The 23,224-nt window shown below is 43.1% G+C and overlaps 1 pseudogene; it reads right to left on the bottom strand.

Annotated features, from left to right (window-relative positions):
- Positions 1-4,552: 4,552 nt before the first annotated feature.
- Positions 4,553-11,059, bottom strand: LOC121840433 (annotated as a pseudogene).
- Between the last annotated feature and the right edge of the window lie 12,165 nt (positions 11,060-23,224).

Genomic DNA, 23,224 nt, shown 5'->3' on the forward strand with positions numbered 1-23,224 from the left:
ACTAAACTAACAGAAAAGGAAAAAGGGATCGGTGGCGGCTAGTAGGCCGGTGACGACGACCGGCCTACTAGTCGCGACACCTGAATTTAAAAAATGATTAAATGTTAAATTCTTCACCCATCTACAGATGGGCCAGCAGGTATCCTAGTGGTAAGAGTGTTGGACTAATAACCCGAAACGTTGCAAGACCAAATCCCCGAACCGGCAAGTAAAAAATCTGTTGTTCTTCCCTGAACAAGACAGTTAACCAACTGTTACTAGGGCGTCATTGAAAATAAGAATTTGTTCTTAAAACCTCTTGATCCTACTTGAGACGCAGACGTCCCAACTAGAGCTCTGGAAATGCAAATGCGCTACGCTAAACGCTAATAGTATTAGTTAAAACGCAAACGTTCATTAAAATACACATGCTTGGTATTGAAATAAAGCTACACTCGTTGTGAATCTAGGCACCGAGTCAGATTTTTAAAATGCTTTTCGGCGAAAGCATGAGAAGCTATTATCAGATAGCATGCAACACCCCAAAAGACCCGTAGGGGATGTAAACAAAAGAATTAGCATAGTCGGCGCTACACAAACCGCACAATAAAATATAAAACATTCATTACCTTTGACCATCTTCTTTCTTGGCACACCTTGATGTCCCATAATCAATACTGGGTATTTTTTTGGATTAAATCGGTCCATATATAGCCTAGATATCGATCTATGAAGACTGTGTGATAAACGGAAAAAAATAGCGTTTCATAACGTAACGTCATTTTTTAAAAGTTAAAAAGTCGACGATAAACTTTCACAAAACACTTGAAATACCTTTCTAATGCAACTTTAGGTATTACTACACGTTAATAAGCTATAAAAATCATCAGGAGGCGATGTAAATTCGATAGCTGGTCGTGTGGAAAAAATGTCCGGAAAAACACAGAGACAATGCATCAAGTTGGTGGTCGGAGGGAATCGGTTCCCTTTGGTCGGATCTACCAAGAATCAAATCAGAATCAAATGAGAAGACTCTATACATCCTGTGGAAGCTGTAGGTACTGCAACCTCGGCCTCATTTAATACGGTTCACCTTTAACAATGGGTTGAAGTGGCGCATGGATATTTTTTTCCATCTCCAGTGATCAGATTTTCCTGCGCTTTTCGATGAAACAGACGTTCTGTTATAGTCACAGCCGTGATTTAAACAGTTTTGGAAACGTCTGAGTGTTTTCTATCCACACATACTAATCATATGCATATACTATATTCCTGGCCTGAGTAGCAGGACGCCAAAATGTTGCGCGATTTTTAACAGAATTTTCGAAAAAGTAGGGGGAGGCTTAACAGGTTTAACTGTTTTGCTACTTAAAAAAATAAATGAAATAAAGACAGTACCCCTATCACAGTGCCATCCGTTTTGTTACCAAATCACCTTATACCACCCACCACTGCGACCTGTATGCTCTAGCCGGCTGGCCCTCGCTACATATTCGTCGCCAGACCCACTGATTCCAGGTCATCTATAAGTCTATGCTAGGTAAAGCTCCGCCTTATCTCAGTTCACTGGTCACGATAACGATACCCACCCGTAGCACACGTTCCAGCAGGTATATCTCACTGATCATCCCCAAAGCCAACACCTCATTTGGCCTGCACAAACCATGATAAACAGAACAGAGAATGGATACAGCTTGTACAATTCACTGCTATGTCTTCAGTATAAGACATTTTCCACCACATGGACGCTCCTTGCCTATGGAATAGCTTGTAGACTAAACTTAAACTTGAGACTCTTGTCCCCCTTGCCCATTTAAAATATTTATTGGAGAGTTTTTATTTTTGTATTGCTTGTAACTGTTTTGTGTAATGCAAGTTCTTGTGCAGTTAGGGGAATAACCTATGTGTAAATGTAATCTGTTGCTGTATTTTTTGTGTTTTCTGTGATTGTTTTGTTTGTCTTGTTTCGTTTTTTAATCGTTGTACCTAAACTGTATGTGTAAACATATATACGCAGGGCCCACCCGCTATATCAATTATGTTATACTCACAGACATACAGTTTTAGAAACGTTAGAGTGTTTTCTATCCAATGCTAACAATTATATGCATATCCTAGTCTCTGGGCCAGAGTAACAGGCTGTTTATTTTGAGCACGTCATTCATCCGACCTTCCGAACACTGCCCCCTAGCCCTAAGAGGTTTTTAACCACTATACAATCACAGTGAGGTACCAGAGAATGCTTTTAGAGGATACTCATGCTGAGACAGTGATGCGTACAAGCTGGCTAAACACTTGAGTTGTTAGCCAGTTCAGCTAATGCCACAGATTTACAGATTAAATTACACAGTTACAGTAGTACGTTTTAAGCATTGAAAAGGATACTTTTTGCCATGATATGCTGTGAACAGTGGTTTCTGCAGCCTCAACGCACAGTACTAACCACTATACGGTCACGGCGGGCTTGAATGGAGGGGCTAACCATGATGGCACTTGTTAGCTACCTCACTCAAAAGGAGACATTTTGCTGTGACGTGGAGAATATCAATTGCATAATCATCGCATCCTCTCGCCTCGCCTTCTTCTCAAAACAAATCAGATGAGCTTGAGAGGATCTACAGAAAATAATGGGAGACACTCCCCAGATACAGGAGTGCCAAACTTGTAGAGCCATACCCAAGAAGACTTGAGGCTGTAATCACTGCCAAAGGTGCTTCAACAAAGTACTGAGTAAAGGGTCAGAATACTTATGTAAATGTTATATTTCAGTTTTACATTTGTAATATTTTAGCAAAAATTCAAGGGGTCGGAATACTTTCCGAAGGCCCTATATATATATATACAGTGGGACAAAAAAGTATTTAGTTAGCCACCAATTGTGCAAGTTCTCCCACTTAAAAAGATGAGAGAGGCCTGTAATTTTCATCATAGGAACACTTCAACTATGACAGACACAATGAGAATTTTTTTCCAGAAAATCACATTGTAGGATTTTTAATGAATTTATTTGCAAATTACGGTGGAAAATAAGTATTTGGTCACCTACAAACAAGCAAGATTTCTGGCTCTCACGGACCTGTAACTTCTTCTTTAAGAGGCTCCTCTTGTCCTCCACTCGTTATCTGTATTAATGGCACCTGTTTGAACTTGTTATCAGTATAAAATACACCTGTCCACAACCTCAAACAGTCACACTCCAAACAATTTTGTTTATTTTTTCCTCATGAAGCCATCTATTTCATGATGTGCACCAGTCCCTCCTGCAGCAAAGTACCCCCACAACATGATGATGCAACCCCGTGCTTCATGGTTGGGATGGTGTTCTTCAGCTTGCAAGCATCCCCTTTTTTCCTCCAAACATAACGATGGTCATTATGGCCAAACAGTTCTATTTTTGTTTCATCAGACAAGAGGACTTTTCTCCATGTGCAGTTGCAAACCGTAGACTGGGTTTTTTATGACGGTTTTGGAGCAGTGGCTTCTTCCTTGCTGAGCGGACTTCAGGTTATATTGATATAGGACTCGTTTTACTGTGGATATAGATACTTTTGTACCTGGTTCATCCAGCATCTTCACAAGGTGCTTTGCTGTTGTTCTGGGATTGATTTGCACTTTTCACACCAAAGTATATTCATATCTAGGAGACAGAACGCATCTCCTTCCTGAGTGGAATGACGGCTGCGTGGTCCCATGGTGTTTATACTTGCGTACTATTGTTTGTACAGATGAACATGGTACCTTCAGGCGTTTGGAAATTGCTCCCAAGGACGAAACAGACTTGTGGAGGTCTAACATTGTTATTCTGAGGTCTTGGCTGATTCCTTTTGATTTTCCCATGATGTCAAGCAAAGAGGCACTGAGTTTGGAGGTAGGCCTTGAAATACATCCACAGGTACACCTCCAATTGATTCAAATTGATCTCTGCATGTATGGTTCCCACCGTGAAGCATGGAGGTATGATGGTGCTTCACTGGTGACACTGTAGGTGATTATTTATTTTTTAACTCAATGCACATTTAGGCAGGGTAGCCTAGTGGTTAGCGCAGTGGACTTGTAACCGGAAGGTTGCAAGTTCAAATCCCCGAGCTGACAAGGTACTAATCCGTCTTTCTACCCCTGAACAAGGCAGTTAACCCATTATTCCTAGGCCGTCATTGAAAATAAGAATTTGTTCTTAACTGACTTGCCTAGTTAAATAATTTTAAAATTCTGCAGGGATACGCCATCTCATCTGGTTTATGCCTAGTGGGACTATCATTTGTTTTTTTTTAAACAGGACAATGCATAACAGCGACAGTGTTCAGGTGATGCAGTGGAACCAACACTTTACATGGTGATATATATTATTGTTCAGTGTATTCCCCCAGGTGCTGCAGTGTCAAAAGGTAATTTAACTAAATCCAGCAGTTATACATTTGGTTGTGTTGAGTGATTATTGCGTATTAAGTCTTTCACGTTGTTTATCTCAATCTCTTCAAAGACTCAATCATGCACACTCTTACTGACAGTTGTGGCTGCTTCGTGAAGTCTATTTTGTTCTATATTTTAATTGATATATTTTTAATCCCAGCCGTCATTGTAAGTAAGAATATTGAGAATATTGATCGATATTTGCTTTTCCCATTGTGATCTCAACATCCATGGTCTTCCCTGGAGGGATCTTCACTTTGATGGTATCCGATTCTGTTATGGTCTCCATCTTGTGCAGGCTGGTGGATTGCTCCACTCCCACGGTCAAGCTGAACCCTGATGACACCTCGACCAGATCTTTGACCGACACACTCAAGGTGGACTCTCTTGTTGCTGACGGACCAGGAGGAAGTCTTGGTCAGGGTTTTGCTGTATGTAAAGGACTATTCTTGAACCGAAGAGGTGTCGTTGTGGTGAGACATGGATTTCACATATTCTGGGGTAACCTAAAATCATCACACACACAAAGATACAAGTTGTTCAAACAAGACAAAGACAATTTTAGAACTAATCATCACCGAGGGACGGATAAATTGTTTTTTAGAAAGCCAACAATAATAACGTGTGTGTGTGCTATCTTGGCCTGATGCTTACAGTGCCTTGCGAAAGTATTCGGCCCCCTTGAACTTTGCGACCTTTTGCCACATTTCAGGCTTCAAACATAAAGATATAAAACTGTATTTTTTGTGAAGAATCAACAACAAGTGGGACACAATCATGAAGTGGAACGACATTTATTGGATATTTCAAACTTTTTTAACAAATCAAAAACTGAAAAATTGGGCGTGCAAAATTATTCAGCCCCCTTAAGTTAATACTTTGTAGCGCCACCTTTTGCTGCGATTACAGCTGTAAGTCACTTGGGGTATGTCTCTATCAGTTTTGCACATCGAGAGACTGAACTTTTTTCCCATTACTCCTTGCAAAACAGCTCGAGCTCAGTGAGGTTGGATGGAGAGCATTTGTGAACAGCAGTTTTCAGTTCTTTCCACAGATTCTCGATTGGATTCAGGTCTGGACTTTGACTTGATCATTCTAACACCTGGATATGTTTATTTTTGAACCATTCCATTGTAGATTTTGCTTTATGTTTTGGATCATTGTCTTGTTGGAAGACAAATCTCCGTCCCAGTCTCAGGTCTTTTGCAGACTCCATCAGGTTTTCTTCCAGAATGGTCCTGTATTTGGCTCCATCCATCTTCCCATCCATTTTAACCACCTTCCCTGTCCCTGCTGAAGAAAAGCAGGCCCAAACCATGATGCTGCCACCACCATGTTTCACAGTGGGGATGGTGTGTTCAGGGTGATGAGCTGTGTTGCTTTTACGCCAAACATAATGTTTTGCATTGTTGCCAAAAAGTTCAATTTTGGTTTCATCTGACCAGAGCACCTTCTTCCACATGTTTGGTGTGTCTCCCAGGGGGCTTGTGGCAAACTTTAAACGACACCTTTTATGGATATCTTTAAGAAATGGCTTTCTTCTTGCCACTCTTCCATAAAGGCCAGATTTGTGCAATATACGACTGATTATTGTCCTATGGACAGAGTCTCCCACCTCAGCTGTAGATCTCTGCAGTTCATCCAGAGTGATCATGGGCCTCTTGGCTGCATCTCTGATCAGTCTTCTCCTTGTATGAGCTGAAAGTTTAGAGGGACGGCCAGGTCTTGGTAGATTTGCAGTGGTCTGATACTCCTTCCATTTCAATATTATCGCTTGCACAGTGCTCCTTGGGATGTTTAAAGCTTGGGAAATCTTTTTTATCCAAATCCGTCTTTAAACTTCTTCACAACAGTATCTCGGACCTGCCTGGTTTGTTCCTTGTTCTTCATGATGCTCTCTGCGCTTTTAACGGACCTCTGAGACTATCACAGTGCAGGTGCATTTATACGGAGACTTGATTACACACAGGTGGATTGTATTTATCATCATTAGTCATTTAGGTCAACATTGGATCATTCAGAGATCCTCACTGAACTTCTGGAGAGAGTTTGCTGCACTGAAAGTAAAGGGGCTGACTAATTTTGCACGCCCAATTTTTCAGTTTTTGATTTGTTAAAAAGTTTGAAATATCCAATAAATGTCGTTCCACTTCATGATTGTGTCCCACTTGTTGTTGATTCTTCACAAAAAATACAGTTTTATATCTTTATGTTTGAAGCCTGAAATGTGGCAAAAGGTCGCAAAGTTCAAGGGGGCCGAATACTTTCGCAAGGCACTGTATGTGTAAAGGTTTAAAAAATTAAAAAATAAAAGGGTGTTGGGGCTATTTTACTGATCAAGGCCAATTAAATATAAGGAATGACTGTCCTTGAAATGAGATGCTTGATGAATGTCGACCCCCATATTGGATTACATGTTTTAAAGTGGACAGCCCCCTTAATGTTAGAGCATCGGTAGAGTTTTCCTGAGCTGTCTACACACATCTATAAAAGAGCTCACCTGTGGTTTGAAGAGGGACAGGGTGGGATACTCCATGTCAGGCATTACGGACGACTTGATGGTTTTGATGAAGAGCCTCTCCTTAATGTCAATATGTCTTGTCCATTGCTGTTCTGGGTAGTGTTTATTGGCTTATTTCACTGTAGAGCCTCTAGTCCTGCTCACTATACCTTATCCAACCTATTAGTTCCACCACCCACACATGCAATGACATCTCCTGGTTTCAATTATGTTTCTAGAGACAATATCTCTCTCTTCATCACTCAATACCTAGGTTTACCTCCACTGTATTCACATCCTACCATACATTTGTCTGTACATTATACCTTGATGCTATTTTATCGCCCACAGAAACCTCCTTTTACTCTATGTTCCAGACGTTCTAGACGACCAATTCTCATAGCTTTTAGCCGTACCCTTATTCTACTCCTCCTATGTTCCTCTGGCGATGTAGAGGTGAATCCAGGCCCTGCAGTGCCTAGCTCCACTCCTATTCCCCAGGCGCTCTCTTTTGACGACTTCTGTAACCGTAATAGCCTTGGTTTCATGCATGTTAACATTAGAAGCCCCCTCCCTAAGTTTGTTCTATTCACTGCTTTAGCTCACTCTCCCAACCCCAATGTTCTAGCTGTGTCTGAATCCTGGCTTAGGAAGACCACCAAAAATTCAGAAATTTTAATTCCAAACTACAACATTTTCAGACAAGATAGAACTGCCAAAGGGGGCAGTGTTGCAATCTACTGCAAAGATAGCCTGCAGAGTTCTGTCCTACTATCCAGGTCTGTACCCAAACAATTTGAACTTCTACTTTTAAAAATCCACCTCTCTGAAAACAAGTCTCTCACCGTTGCCGCCTGCTATAGACCACCCTCTGCCCCCAGCTGTGCTCTGGACACCATATGTGAACTGATTGCCCCCATCTATCTTCAGAGTTTGTGCTGCTAGGCGACCTAAACTGGAACATGCTTAACACCCCAGCCATCCTACAATCTAAACTTGATGCCCTCAATCTCACACAAATTATCAATGAACCTACCAGGTACCTCCCCAAAGCCTTAAACACGGGCACCCTCATAGATATCATCCTAACCAACTTCCCCTCTAAATACACCTCTGCTGTCTTCAACCAAGATCTCAGCGATCACTGCCTCATTGCCTGCATCCGTAATGGGTCAGCGGTCAAACGACCTCCACTCATCACTGTAAAACGCTCCCTGAAACACTTCTGCGAGCAGGCCTTTCTAATCGACCTGGCCGGGGTATCCTGGAAGGATATTGATCTCATCCTGTCAGTAGAGGATGCCTGGATATTTTTAAAAATGCCTTCCTAACCATCTTAAATAAACATGCCCCATTCAAGAAATTTAGAACCAGGAACAGATATAGCCCTTGGTTCTCCCCAGACCTGACTGCCCTTAACCAACACAAAAACATCCTATGGCGTTCTGCATTAGCATCGAACAGCCCCGTGATATGCAGCTGTTCAGGGAAGCTAGAAACCATTATACACAGGCAGTTAGAAAAGCCAAGGCTAGCTTTTTCAAGCAGAAATTTGCTTCCTGCAACACTAACTCAAAAAGTTCTGGGACACTGTAAAGTCCATGGAGAATAAGAACACCTCCTCCCAGCTGCCCACTGCACTGAAGATAGGAAACACTGTCACCACTGATAAATCCACCATATTTGAGAATTTCAATAAGCATTTTTCTACGGCTGGCCATGCTTTCCACCTGGCTACTCCTACCCCGGACAACAGCACTGCACCCCCAACAGCAACTCGCCCAAGCCTTCCCCATTTCTCCTTCTCCCAAATCCATTCAGCTGATGTTCTGAAAGAGCTGCAAAATCTGGACCCCTACAAATCAGCCGGGCTAGACAATCTGGACCCTTTCTTTCTAAAATTATCTGCCGAAATTGTTGCCACCCCTATTACTAGCCTGTTCAACCTCTCTTTCGTGTCGTCTGAGATTCCCAAAGATTGGAAAGCAGCTGCGGTCATCCCCCTCTTCAAAGGGGGGACACTCTTGACCCAAACTGCTACAGACCTATATCTATCCTACCGTGCCTTTCTAAGGTCTTCTAAAGCCAAGTCAACAAACAGATTACCGACCATTTCGAATCTCACCATACCTTCTCTGCTATGCAATCTGGTTTCAGAGCTGGTCATGGGTGCACCTCAGCCACGCTCAAGGTCATAAACGATATCTTAACCGCCATTCATAAGAAACATTACTGTGCAGCTGTATTCATTGACCTGGCCAAGGCTTTCGACTCTGTCATTCACCACATCCTCATTGGCAGACTCGACAGTCTTGGTTTCTCAAATGATTGCCTCGCCTGGTTCACCAACTACTTCTCTGATAGAGTTCAGTGTGTCAAATCGGAGGGTCTGCTGTCCGGACCTCTGGCAGTCTCTATGGGGGTGCCACAGGGTTCAATTCTTGGACCGACTCTCTTCTCTGTATACATCAATGAGGTCGCTCTTGCTGCTGGTGAGTCCCTGATCCACCTCTACGCAGACTCCACCATTCTGTATACTTCCGGCCCTTCTTTGGACACTGTGTTAACAACCCTCCAGGCAAGCTTCAATGCCATACAACTCTCCTTCCGTGGCCTCCAATTGCTCTAAAATACAAGTAAAACTAAATGCATGCTCTTCAACCGATCGCTATCTGCACCTACCCGCCTGTCCAACATCACTACTCTGGACGGCTCTGACTTAGAATACGTGGACAACTACAAATACTTAGGTGTCTGGTTAGACTGTAAACTCTCCTTCCAGACCCATATCGAACATCTCCAATCCAAAGTTAAATCTAGAATTGGCTTCCTATTTCGCAACAAAGCATCCTTCACTCATGCTGCCAAACATACCCTTGTAAAACTGACCATCCTACCAATCCTCGACTTTGGCGATGTCATTTACACAATAGCCTCCAATACCCTACTCAACAAATTGGATGCAGTCTATCACAGTGCAATCCGTTTTATCACCAAAGCCCCATATACTACCCACCATTGCGACCTGTACGCTCTCGTTGGCTGGCCCTCGCTTCATACTCGTCGCCAAACCCACTGGCTCCATGTCATCTACAAGACCCTGCTAGGTAAAGTCCCCCTTATCTCAGCTCGCTGGTCACCATAGCATCTCCCACCTGTAGCACACGCTCCAGCAGGTATATCTCTCTAGTCACCCCCAAAACCAATTCTTTCTTTGGCCGCCTCTCCTTCCAGTTCTCTGCTGCCAATGACTGGAACGAACTACAAAAATCTCTGAAACTGGAAACACTTATCTCCCTCACTAGCTTTAAGCACCAACTGTCAGAGCAGCTCACAGATTACTGCACCTGTACATAGCCCACCTATAATTTAGCCCAAACAACTACCTCTTTCCCGACTGTATTTAATTTTTATTTATTTATTTAATTTGCTCCTTTGCACCCCATTATTTGTATTTCTACTTTGCACATTCTTCCATTGCAAAACTACCATTCCAGTGTTTTACTTGCTATATTGTATTTACTTTGCCACCATGGCCTTTTTTGCCTTTACCTCCCTTCTCACCTCATTTGCTCACATTGTATATAGACTTGTTTATACTGTATTATTGACTGTATGTTTGTTTTACTCCATGTGTAACTCTGTGTCGTTGTATCTGTCGAACTGCTTTGCTTTATCTTGGCCAGGTCGCAATTGTAAATGAGAACTTGTTCTCAACTTGCCTACCTGGTTAAATAAAGGTATAATAAATCAAATAAATAAAAAGAGGAAGCCCATGCAGTCAATGTCCGAGCCATACCTGCCCTGTAGCCCCAGGCAGATTCCAGACCCCACATCTATGGTGTACTCAGCCTTCAGTGGCCAGCTGGTCATTTTTTCAAAGAACTGCCGATTCTTACTCGTCATGAATTTGATGGCACATGTGCCGGCGCCGTTACCCCACAGAGACAGCTTGGTGAGGCGCTCGCTGAGGTCAAACTCAAATTCATTGAAAGTGTTTGCATCTCCAAAGGTCGCAACGCGCCTGTCCACTAGCTCCTCCCGCACAGCTTTGACCTGCCAGCCTTCCACCGCCACTCCAATCTTCTTGAGGGTGGCACCGTTGTTCATGCCGTGGAATTCAAATGAACTGCCTCTTCCACCTCCGATCAACTGCAGTGTGGTTGCCATGTGTGTGCGTCACGTAACCTGAAATACAAATTTGTACAGATCAATTTATGAAGCCTCCAACTCAAAGGAGCTCTGATTCAGACATTCAAAGCCATGGAGTCCCTTTCCTATTCCCAGCACCTCCCACTCTACCTCCTGCTGTTTCTTCCTCATCAACACCATGGAGTCCCTCTCATACTCCCAGCACCTCCCACTCTACATCAGCACCTCCCACTCATTACTTACGGCGCCGACAGAGATGGCCGCCTCGCTCGCGTTCCTAGGAAACTATGCAGTTTAAAAAAAAAAAAAAATGTATGTGTTATTTCTTACATTAGGACCCCAGGTCATCTTAGGTTTCATTACATACAGTCGAGCAGAACTACTGAATATAAGAGCTGCGTCAACTCACCATCAGTACGACCAAGAATATGACTTTCGCGAAGCGGATCCTGTGTTCTGCCTTTCACCCAGGACAATGGAATGGATCCCAGCCGGCGACCCAAAAAAAACAACTTCGTAAAAGAGGGAAACGTAGCGGTCTTCTGGTCAGACTCCGGAGACAGGCACATCGTGCACCACTCCCCAGTATACTTCTCGCCAATGTCCAGTCTCTTGACAACAAGGTTGATGAAATCCGAGCAAGGGTAGCATTCCAGAGGGACATCAGAGACTGTAACGTTCTTTGCTTCACGGAAACATGGCTCACTGGAGAGACGCTATCGGAGTCGGTGCAGCCAGCTGGTTTCTCCACGCATCGCGCCGACAGAAACAAATATCTTTCTGGTAAGAAGAGGGGCGGGGGCGTATGCCTTATGGCTAACGTGGTCACAAAAGCATAGGAACTCAAGTCCTTCTGTTCACCTGATTTAGAATTCCTCACAATCAAATGTCGACCGCATTATCTACCAAGGAAATTCTCTTTGATTATAATCACAGCCGTATATATTCCCCCCCAAGCAGACACATCGATGGTTCTGAACGAACTTTATTTGACTCTTTGCAAACTGGAATCCATACATCCTGAGGCTGCATTCATTGTAGCTGGGGATTTTAACAAGGCTAATCTGAAAACAAGACTCCCTAAATTGTATCAGCATATCGATTGTGCAACCAGGGCTGGCAAAACCTTGGATCACTGCTATTCTAACTTCCGCGACGCATATAAGGCCCTGCCCCGCCCTCCTTTCGGAAAAGCTGACCACGACTCCATTTTGTTGATCCTTGCCTACAGACAGAAACTAAAACAAGAAGCTCCCACGCTGAGGTCCGTTCAACGCTGGTCCGACCAATCTGATTCCACACTCCAAGACTGCTTCCATCACGTGGACTGGGATATGTTTCGTATTGCGTCAGACAACAACATTGACGAATACGCTGATTCGGTGTGCGAGTTCATTAGAACGTGCGTTGAAGATGTTGTTCCCAAAGCAATGATTAAAACATTCCCAAACCAGAAACCGTGGATTGATGGCAGCATTCGCGTGAAACTGAAAGCGCAAACCACTGCTTTTAATCAGGGCAAGGTGACCAGAAATATGACCGAATACAAACAGTGTAGCTATTTCCTCCGCAAGGCAATCAAACAAGCTAAGCGTCAGTATAGAGACAAAGTAGAATCTCAATTCAACGGCTCAGACACAAGAGGTATGTGGCAGGGTCTACAGTCAATCACGGATTACAAAAAGAAAACCAGCCCCGTCACGGACCAGGATGTCTTGATCCCAGGCAGACTAAATAACTTTTTTGACCGCTTTGAGGACAATACAGTGCCACTGACACGGCCTGCAACCAAAACATGCGGCTTTCCTTCACTGCAGCCGAGGGGAGTAAAACATTTAAACGTGTTAACACTCGCAAGGCTGCAGGCCCAGACGGCATCCCCAGCCGCGCCCTCAGAGCATGCGCAGACCAGCTGGCTGGAGTGTTTACGGACATATTCAATCAATCCCTATCCCAGTCTGCTGTTCCCACATGCTTCAAGAGGGCCACCATTGTTCCTGTTCCCAAGAAAGCTAAGGTAACTGAGCTAAACGACTACTGCCCTGTAGCACTCACTTCCGACATCATGAAGTGCTTTGAGAGACTAGTCAAGGACCATATCACCTCCACCCTACCTGACACCCTAGACCCACTCCAATTTGCTTACCGCCCAAATAGGTCCACAGACGATGCAATCTCAACCACACTGCACACTGCCCTAACCCATCTGGACAAGAGGAATACCTATGTGAGAATGCTGTTCATCGGCTACAGCTCGGCATTTAACACCATAGTACCCTCCAAGCTCGTCATCAAGCTCGAGACCCTGGGTCTCGACCCCGCCCTGTGCAACTGGGTCCTGGATTTCCTGACGGGCCGCCCCCAGGTGGTGAGGGTAGGCAACAACATCTCCACCCCGCTGATCCTCAACACAGGGGCCCCACAAGGGTGCATTCTGAGCCCTCTCCTGTACTCCCTGTTCACCCACGACTGCGTGACCACGCACGCCTCCAACTCAATCATCAAATTTGCGGACGACACAACATTGGTAGGCTTGATTACCAACAACGAAGAGACGGCCTACAGGGAGGAGGTGAGGGCCCTCGGAGTGTGGTGTCAGGAAAATAACCTCACACTCAACGTCAACAAACCTAAGGAGATGATTGTGGACTTCAGGAAACAGCAGAGGGAACACCCCCTATCCACATCAATGGAACAGTAGTGTAGAGGGTAGCAAGTTTTAAGTTCCTCGGCATACACATCACAGACAAACTGAATTGGTCCACCCACACAGACAGCATCGTGAAGAAGGCGCAGCAGCGCCTCTTCAACCTCAGGAGGCTGAAGAAATTCGGCTTGACACCAAAAGCACTCACAAACTTCTACAGATGCACAATCGAGAGCATCCTGGTGGGCTGTATCACCGCCTGGTACGGCAACTGCTCCGCCCTCAACCGTAAGGCTCTCCAGAGGGTAGTGAGGTCTGCACAATGCATCACCGGGGGCAAACTACCTGCCCTCCAGGACATCTACACCACCCGATGTTACAGGAAGGCCATAAAGATCATCAAGGACAACAACCACCCGAGCCACTGCCTGTTCATCCCGCTATCATCCAGAAGGCGAGGTCAGTACAGGTGCATCAAAGCTGGGACCGAGATACTGAAAAACAGCTTCTATCTCAAGGCCATCAGACTGTTAAACAGCCACCACTAACATTGAGTGGCTGCTGCCAACACACTGACTCAACTCCACCTGCTTTAATAATGGGAATTGATGGAAAATGATGTAAAATATATCACTAGCCACTTTAAACAATGCTACCTAACATAATGTTTACATACCCTACATTTTTAATCTCATATGTATACGTATATACTGTACTCTATATCATCTACTGCATCTTTATGTAATACATGTATCACTAGCCACTTTAACTATGCCCCTTTGTTTACATACTCATCTCATATGTATATACTGTGCTCGATACCATCTACTGCATCTTGCCTATGTCGCTCTGTACCATCACTCATTCATATATCTTTATGTACATATTCTTTATCCCTTTACACTTATGTGTATAAGGTAGTAGTTTTGGGAATTGTTAGCTGGATTACTCGTTGGTTATTACTGCATTGTCGGAACTAGAAGCACAAGCATTTCGCTACACTCGCATTAACATCTGCTAACCATGTGTATGTGACAAATAAAATTTGATTTGATAAACAGAACAGAGAATGGATACAGCTTGTACAATTCACTGCTTTGTAACTGCCAGAACATATTCTGGGCATTCTACCAATTGGTCTGAGGGGAAGTTATGACCGTGTCCCTTTGTGTATTTATCCAGTCACCTGCATGAACCATGATAAACAGAACAGAGGATGCATACAGCTTGTACAATTCACTGCTATGTCTTCAGTATAACACATTTTCCACCGCATAGACTTTAAACTTATAGGATGTTATGACGAACAAAACTACAGCCTTAGAAAAATGGATTCCAAAATGGTTATCCGACTCGCCACATAGGAGAAACATTTTTGGTTCCAGGTAGAACCCTTTGTGGTCGCAGCCAGAACTCTTTTGGGTTCCTTGTAGAACTCTCTGTGTAAAGGGTTCTACTTGGAACCAAAAAGGGTTCTTCATAGGGTTCTCCTATAGGCACAGGTAAAGAACCATTTTAGTTTCTAGATTGAACCTTTCTTTCTCAGACTGTATAGTATGAGTAGAGAAAGGTGCTGTTGCATATTAGTGAACATGTTTTGGTTAGTGACTGGAAACCACCGATATGCTCTCTGGCTCAAATATCAAGAAGAGGAAGTGGCACCAAGAGGTGGTTGAAACTGTTGATAAACATTTGTCATGATTAGCACAATACAATGTCTTAATCAGGGTCAAAGGGTTTGTGTCAATTTCAATAGAAAACTACTGACACACACTTTATTTGCATGAGGGGAGTTTTGCTGCTATGTAAGAGAGTGCTTCTCCACTCCAGACACACATATTCCACTGATGCATCTTTAATGTTAAACAATTGAACTTCACTCGAAATCTCGGAACCAATCAGTTTTCCTCCATCAAGATCTTCTTGATGGAGGAAAACTGGGGTGGCAGGGTAACCTAATGGTTAGAGCATTGGACTAGTAACTGAAAGGTTGCAAGTTCAAATCCCTGAGCTGACAAGGTACAAAATCTGTCATTCTACCCCTGAACAGACAGTTAACCCACTGTTCCTAGGCTGTCATTGAAAATAAGAATTTGTTCTTAACTGACTTGCCTTGTAAAATAAAAATACAGTCATCCTTAATGCTGAGGACTGCATATCATATAAGTACACAATGACCCTATATAACTATTCTTGCTATATGAGGAATGTTTGATAGCTACATTTCTATTTTGACCAACTAATTTACAAAACATTTCAGGCAACAAATGTTTTCTAAATTCTGAAACAGTTTCCTGTTGGTACTAGGGGGCAGTATTTTCATTTTTGAAAAAAAACGTTCCCGTTTTAAACGGGATATTTTGTCAGGACAAGATGCTAGAATATGCATATAATTGTTAGCTTTGGATAGAAAACACTCTAACGTCTCCAAAACTGTAAAGATCTTGTCTGTGAGTATAACAGAACTGATGTTGCAGGCGAAAGCCTGAGAAAAATCCAATCCGGAAGTGCCCCAGGTTTTGAAAGCGCTGCGTTCCAATGAGCTGCGTTCCCTATTGAGCTGTGAATGTCTCATCAACGAGCTTACGCTTTCTACGTATTCCCCAAGGTATCTACAGCATTGTGACGTGGTATTACGCATTTATGTTGAAGAATAGCCGTAGGCGGCTACATTGCGCAAGTGGTCACATGGTGTCTCCGAGAGAGATTCTCGCATAAAATACAGAGGTAGCCATTACTCCAATCGGTCCTACTGAAAAACGAATTGTCCCGACGGATATATTATCGAATAGATATTAGAAAAACACCTTGAGGATTGATTATAAACTACGTTTGCCATGTTTCTGTCGATATTATGGAGCTAATTTTGAATATTTTTCGGCGTTGACGTGACCGCAATTTCCGGGCGATTTCTCAGCCAAACGTGAAGTTCAAACGGAGCTATTTCGCGTACAAAAATAATATTTTGGGAAAAAATGAACTTTGGCTATCTACCTGGGAGTCTCGTGAGTGAAAACATCCGAAGTTCATCAAAGGTAAACTATTTAATTTGATTGCTTTTCTGATTTTCGTGACAAGGTTGCCTGCTGCTAGCAAGGCATAATGCTATGCTAGCCTATGATAAACTTACACAAATGCTTGTCTAGCGTTGGCTGTAAAGCATATTTTGAAAATCTGAGATGACAGGGTGATTAACAAAATATGTTTCACTTGTGATTTTCATGAATAGAAAGATTTTCTATGAAGATTTATGTCTGTTGCGTTATGCTAATTAGTGTCAGGCGATGATTACACTCCCGTTTGAGAGTCACAAGAAGTTTATCAGTTATAACGTCTAGCTGAACAAACATGGTATGGGTTTGTCCCCGACAATGAAATTGGGGAGCGACTACGGATCTGTCTCTGTACGTCCGTTGTTATGTTTGTTTGTACGTTAGTAAAACAAGATCTCTGAGAGCACTGGGCTGATTTTGACAAAGCTTAGGTGAATGATTCGTCTTGTCATAGAGATTCAACATTTACAAAATTATACTGATTGGCCCAAGGCGGGAGCTATGGCAATTGACTGAAATTTCTTAGTCACACGCAATATCTCAACTCGCCCAAATCAAGCCAATAAGACAGCTGCCCTTACCTCCAGCGCCATCGTGAAATAAATAAGGGGTACTGCATCATTAGTGGGGGACAACATGTTTACTATTCCCTTGTTTTCAGGTGGTTGACTTTAGCCTCCTAGTGTTCTGTTTTTAATTCAAAAGCATTACGTTAGTATGATGTTTAATGTGAGGTGAGTAGACTGTTGGATGTAGTGCTTTACATCAAGCTGTCTCTTAACCTTGAATACACTGATTGAGTTTATTTGAGTTTATTTTTATTTTTACAGGGACAGTGCACATTAATCAACATTTCAGTAAAAGTGCCGGTTTTAGCCAGCCGGCTAATTTTCAACCGCAGTCCCTGGGCAGGTTATTAAAAACAATTACAATATAGACAATAGCAACATAGAACAAGCAAGACATAGCAACATAGGACAAGCAAGACATAGCATACAGACAGAGCATCATAGGACAAGCAAGACGTAGCATACAGACAGAGCAACATAAAACAAAAAGCAGCAAGACAAAATTCATAAAAGCAACAAAGTGTTTCCACACCTCACAAGCTACAGACAACATGGAGAGCGGCAACACACAGCTAGGGACCATGTTCACAAATCTGATTGACCTTTAGCCATGTCTTCAAGCATTTTGTGAAAGTGTGATATGTGGTGCAGTTATGTGTGTCTGATGGCAGTGTATTCCAGACATGGGAAGCTCTCACAGAGAATGCAGATTGACTAAAGGTGCTTTTCCTTAGGGGAACTATACAGTCACCTCTCATGGCAGACCTTGTGGATCTGCTGCCATATGTCTGGGTTTTCTGTAGAACAAAAATACTGAGTGGAGGGGGAGCCAGGCCATTGAGGATCTTGAATACAAGACATGCGTTGGTGTATTGCACAAGATTTTCCCAACTCAAGAGCTCATGCTTTCTAAGGATGTGACAATGATGATGGCTATTGGGCATCCTATCATGCACTTTGAGAGCCTGTTTGTTGATAGACTGAATAGGTTTTAATGTTGTACAGCAAGCTTGGGCCCAACTAGTCAAGCAGTATGTTAAGTGGGGGATGTCTTGCTCCCAGGCAGACTAAATAACATTTTTGCCCGCTTTGAGGACAATACAGTGCCACTGACACGGCCTGCAACGAAAACATGCGGTCTCTCCTTCACTGCAGCCGAAGTGAGTAAGACATTTAAACGTGTTAACCCTCGCAAGGCTGCAGGCCCAGACGGCATCCCCAGCCGCGCCCTCAGAGCATGCGCAGACCAGCTGGCCGGTGTGTTTACGGACATATTCAACCAATCCCTATACCAGTCTGCTGTTCCCACATGCTTCAAGAGGGCCACCATTGTTCCTGTTCCCAAGAAAGCTAAGGTAACTGAGCTAAACGACTACCGCCCCGTAGCACTCACATCCGTCATCATGAAGTGCTTTGAGAGACTAGTCAAGGACCATATCACCTCCACCCTACCTGACACCCTTGACCCACTCCAATTTGCTTACCGCCCAAATAGGTCCACAGACGATGCAATCTCAACCACACTGCACACTGCCCTAACCCATCTGGACAAGAGGAATACCTATGTGAGAATGCTGTTCATCGACTACAGCTCGGCATTCAACACCATAGTACCCTCCAAGCTCGTCATCAAGCTCGAGACCCTGGGTCTCGACCCCACCCTGTGCAACTGGGTACTGGACTTCCTGACGGGCCGCCCCCAGGTGGTGAGGGTAGGCAACAACATCTCCTCCCCGCTGATCCTCAACACTGGGGCCCCGCAAGGGTGCGTTCTGAGCCCTCTCCTGTACTCCCTGTTCACCCACGACTGCGTGGCCACACACGCCTCCAACTCAATCATCAAGTTTGCGGACGACACAACAGTGGTAGGCTTGATTACCAACAACGACGAGACGGCCTACAGGGAGGAGGTGAGGGCCCTCGGAGTGTGGTGTCAGGAAAATAACCTCACACTCAACGTCAACAAAACTAAGGAGATGATTGTGGACTTCAGGAAACAGCAGAGGGAACACCCCCATCCACATCGATGGAACAGGAGTGGAGAGAGGGTAGCAAGTTTTAAGTTCCTCGGCATACACATCACAGACAAACTGAATTGGTCCACTCACACAGACAGCATCGTGAGGAAGGCGCAGCAGCGCCTCTTCAACCTCAGGAGGCTGAAGAAAATTGGCTTGTCAACAAAAAGCACTCACAAACTTCTACAGATGCACAATCGAGAGCATCCTGGCGGGCTGTATCACCGCCTGGTATGGCAACTGCACCGCCCTCAACCGTAAGGCTCTCCAGAGGGTAGTGAGGTCTGCACAACGCATCACCGGGGGCAAACTACCTGCCCTCCAGGACACCTACACCACCCGATGCTACAGGAAGGCCATAAAGATCATCAAGGACATCAACCACCCGAGCCACTGCCTGTTCACCCCGCTGTCATCCAGAAGGCGAGGTCAGTACAGGTGCATCAAAGCCGGGACCGAGAGACTGAAAAACAGCTTCTATCTCAAGGCCATCAGACTATTAAACAGCCACCACTAACATTGAGTGGCTACTGCCAACACACTGTCAATGACACTGACTCTACTCCAGCCACTTTAATCATGGGAATTGATGGGAAATGATGTAAATATATCACTAACCACTTTAAACAATGCTACCTTATATAATGTTACTTACCCTACATTATTCATCTCATATGCATACGTAGATACTGTACTCTATATCATCGACTGCATCCTTATGTAATACATGTATCACTAGCCACTTTAACTATGCCACTTGGTTTACATACTCATCTCATATGTATATACTGTACTCGATATCATCTACTGTATCTTGCCTATGCTGCTCTGTACCATCACTCATTCATATATCCTTATGTACATATTCTTTATCCCCTTACACTGTGTATAAGACAGTAGTTTTTTTTTTTTTTTTTTTTTGGAATTGTTAGTTAGATTACTTGTTCGTTATTACTGCATTGTCGGAACTAGAAGCACAAGCATTTCGCTACACTCGCATTAACATCTGCTAACCATGTGTATGTGACAAATAAAATTTGATTTGATTTGATTTGGGAGTATCATAGATTTGAAGTACAGTTTTGCTACCTCTGTAGCTAGGTTGAATTTGGTTATTTGAATTACCTTTTTCACATGCTTTTTAAAAGAGAGGTTGGAATCAAGTATGATGCCAAGGTACTTAAAATCGGATACCACCTGGAGCTTCTCCCCTGACACATAGACATCTGGCTCAGTAGCATCGGTTGACACATTTAGCATTGAGTTCTGAAATGTTCAAAGTAGGTGATTGGTGCTATCTCGGGCAAAGAAACAGGCTTTGTTCAGTCACTTTACCAACTTTAATATCCATAATGTAAATGTAATGCATAAACAGAAATGTTACCAACAAACAAACAGTTATCTGTCTCCAACTTCTGCTCCTCTGTTGTCAGAGATAGACCTGCTACAGCTGAACAGGAGGGGAGGGACTCAACTCTCTCACACACTCTGGTTCGCTTTCTGTTCCTTCTGACCCTGCTGCAGCTGAACAGGAGGGGAGGGACTCAACTCTCTCACACACTCTGGTTCGCTTTCTGTTCCTTCTGACCCTGCTGCAGCTGAACAGGAGGGGAGGGACTCAACTCTCTTACACACTCTGGTTCGCTTTCTGTTCCTTCTGACCCTGCCACAGCTGAACAGGAGGGGAGGGACTCAACTCTCTCACACACTCTGGTTCGCTTTCTGTTCCTTCTGACCCTGCTGCAGCTGAACAGGAGGGGAGGGACTCAACTCTCTTACACACTCTGGTTCGCTTTCTGTTCCTTCTGCCTGCTGACATGACTGTTATTAAATCCCAAATAATGAAGTTGATATAATTCATCATGTATATTTATCTGTTGAAATCAAATTATTTGTGCACATTAGGTACATTGCTACTAGGGACATGATTGTCTGGAATGATTTTTCAGAGTGATTGCAGAGCGAAGGGCAGTCAAAGAAGCTGGATCTTTTCTCAGAATTTTTTCCATACTGATAGCTGACAGTGTGCGATGACAATTTCACCAAATGTAAAAATAAATCTTACCTAATGCAGCTTTAAAATGAAAGATGACTTAAATTAAATTAGAGAATCTATTTCCATCTTTGAATCTGAGGCCTGCATACGGGTTGTATATTAGTAAAAACAAATCTTAACAACTCATCTTGCTAAGTGAAAAAATGTTGAGCTAATGTTGATTTTTCTACTAATTAACTGCACATTTCATGGAACAAATGCTTCCTAAATGATGAAACTTACTGGTCATTATTATGATTAACCATTTGAATCGGGGTATAGTTTGACTGTACGCTCGTTTATTCCATGTGTAACTCTGTGTTGTTGTTTGTGTCACGCTGCTTTGTTTTATCTTGGCCAGGTCACAGGTGTAAATGAGAACTTGTTCTCAACTTGCTTACCTGGATAAATAAAGGTGAAATAAATTAAATTAAAAAAGAGAGGGCACAACATTGTGATCATAGATATTCATATTTAGGGTCTTAAAGCACATAGTTCAAGAATAGTGCAATACAAATCATGACTACACTACCAATGATGCAGCTGTTGCATTGCTTGCACAGTACAGAGTAGCATCTCATGCAAGTAAAATAAAACCCTTATATCTACATTCAATAATGAAGTTTGAATTATTCAGGTTTTAGGTGTTACTTGACTAAATCTGAGTGTTAGTTTTAATTGGACACTTGATCAAGTTAACAGACCCTGTTCTATATTAGACACTGTCATAATATATTAATACATACCTGTGAATACTAAAACCTGTCTGAAAGAATATTGTACTATATTATAATATATTAATGCATACCTGTAAATACTAAAGCTGTCTGAAATAATATTGGACTATATTATAATATATTAATGCATACCTGTAAATACTAAAGCCTGTCTTAAAGAATATTGTTCTGTATTATAATATATTAATGCATACCTGTGAATACTAAAGCCTGTCTTAAAGAATACTGTCTTAAAGAATAGTCATCATTATATTCTCATATTCTGATGTAGTATCTATTACATTCATACTCATCATTATAGGGCAGGTTATCATATTCTGATGTAGTATCTATTACATTCATACTCATCATTATACGTAATTATAGCAACATATGAAGTCATTTTATAAATGCATAGAGACATGCTCACTTACACAGCAATATGTTTCATTACATATAAGTCACCAAGTTGATCAGGACGAAACAGCAGGAGGTAGAGTGGGAGGTGCTGGGAGTAGGAGAGGGACTCCATGGTGTTGATCAGGAGAAACAGCAGGAGGTAGAGTGGGAGGTGCAGGGAGTAGGAGAGGGACTCCATGGTGACTCTGAGGTTCCCAGCTGAGGAGGAAGGAATGGGTGTGATAGATTCCAGACGAATCGAGATGGAAAGATCAGAGGAGGGTGGAGGACAAGGAGGAATTAGGAGCAATAACAGAAGCGTCATTCTCAGTGACCTGAGGATTGTGCAGCGATTCGGTCACCCTAGACCAGAGGTACCGTCCTGTATTATTTCATTCCAATCTATTCCACCTGATTCCAAAAATTCGCTGGATGATAAACTGAATCAGGTTACTTACAACTGGGGCTGGAGTGAACCTATAGGAGGGTAGCTCTCCAGGAACAGGGAACCTAGGAGGGTAGCTCTCCAGGAACAGGGCTGTAGTGAACCTACAGGAGGGTAGCTCTCCAGGAACAGGGTTAGAGAGCCCTGCCCTAGACTGATGTGTTGCTCGATCTCTATTTCCTACCATGAGTCAATATACCACTTAGTTATTGTTTGATCCTTTCACCTTGTTCTTTAATGTTCTTTTGGTGCTTTGAGGTTTTTAAAATGTATCTGTACCAATGTGTATTTCAGGTTACGT

Source organism: Oncorhynchus tshawytscha, linkage group LG22 (assembly GCF_018296145.1).
Source record: "Oncorhynchus tshawytscha isolate Ot180627B linkage group LG22, Otsh_v2.0, whole genome shotgun sequence".
NCBI lineage: Eukaryota > Metazoa > Chordata > Actinopteri > Salmoniformes > Salmonidae > Oncorhynchus > Oncorhynchus tshawytscha.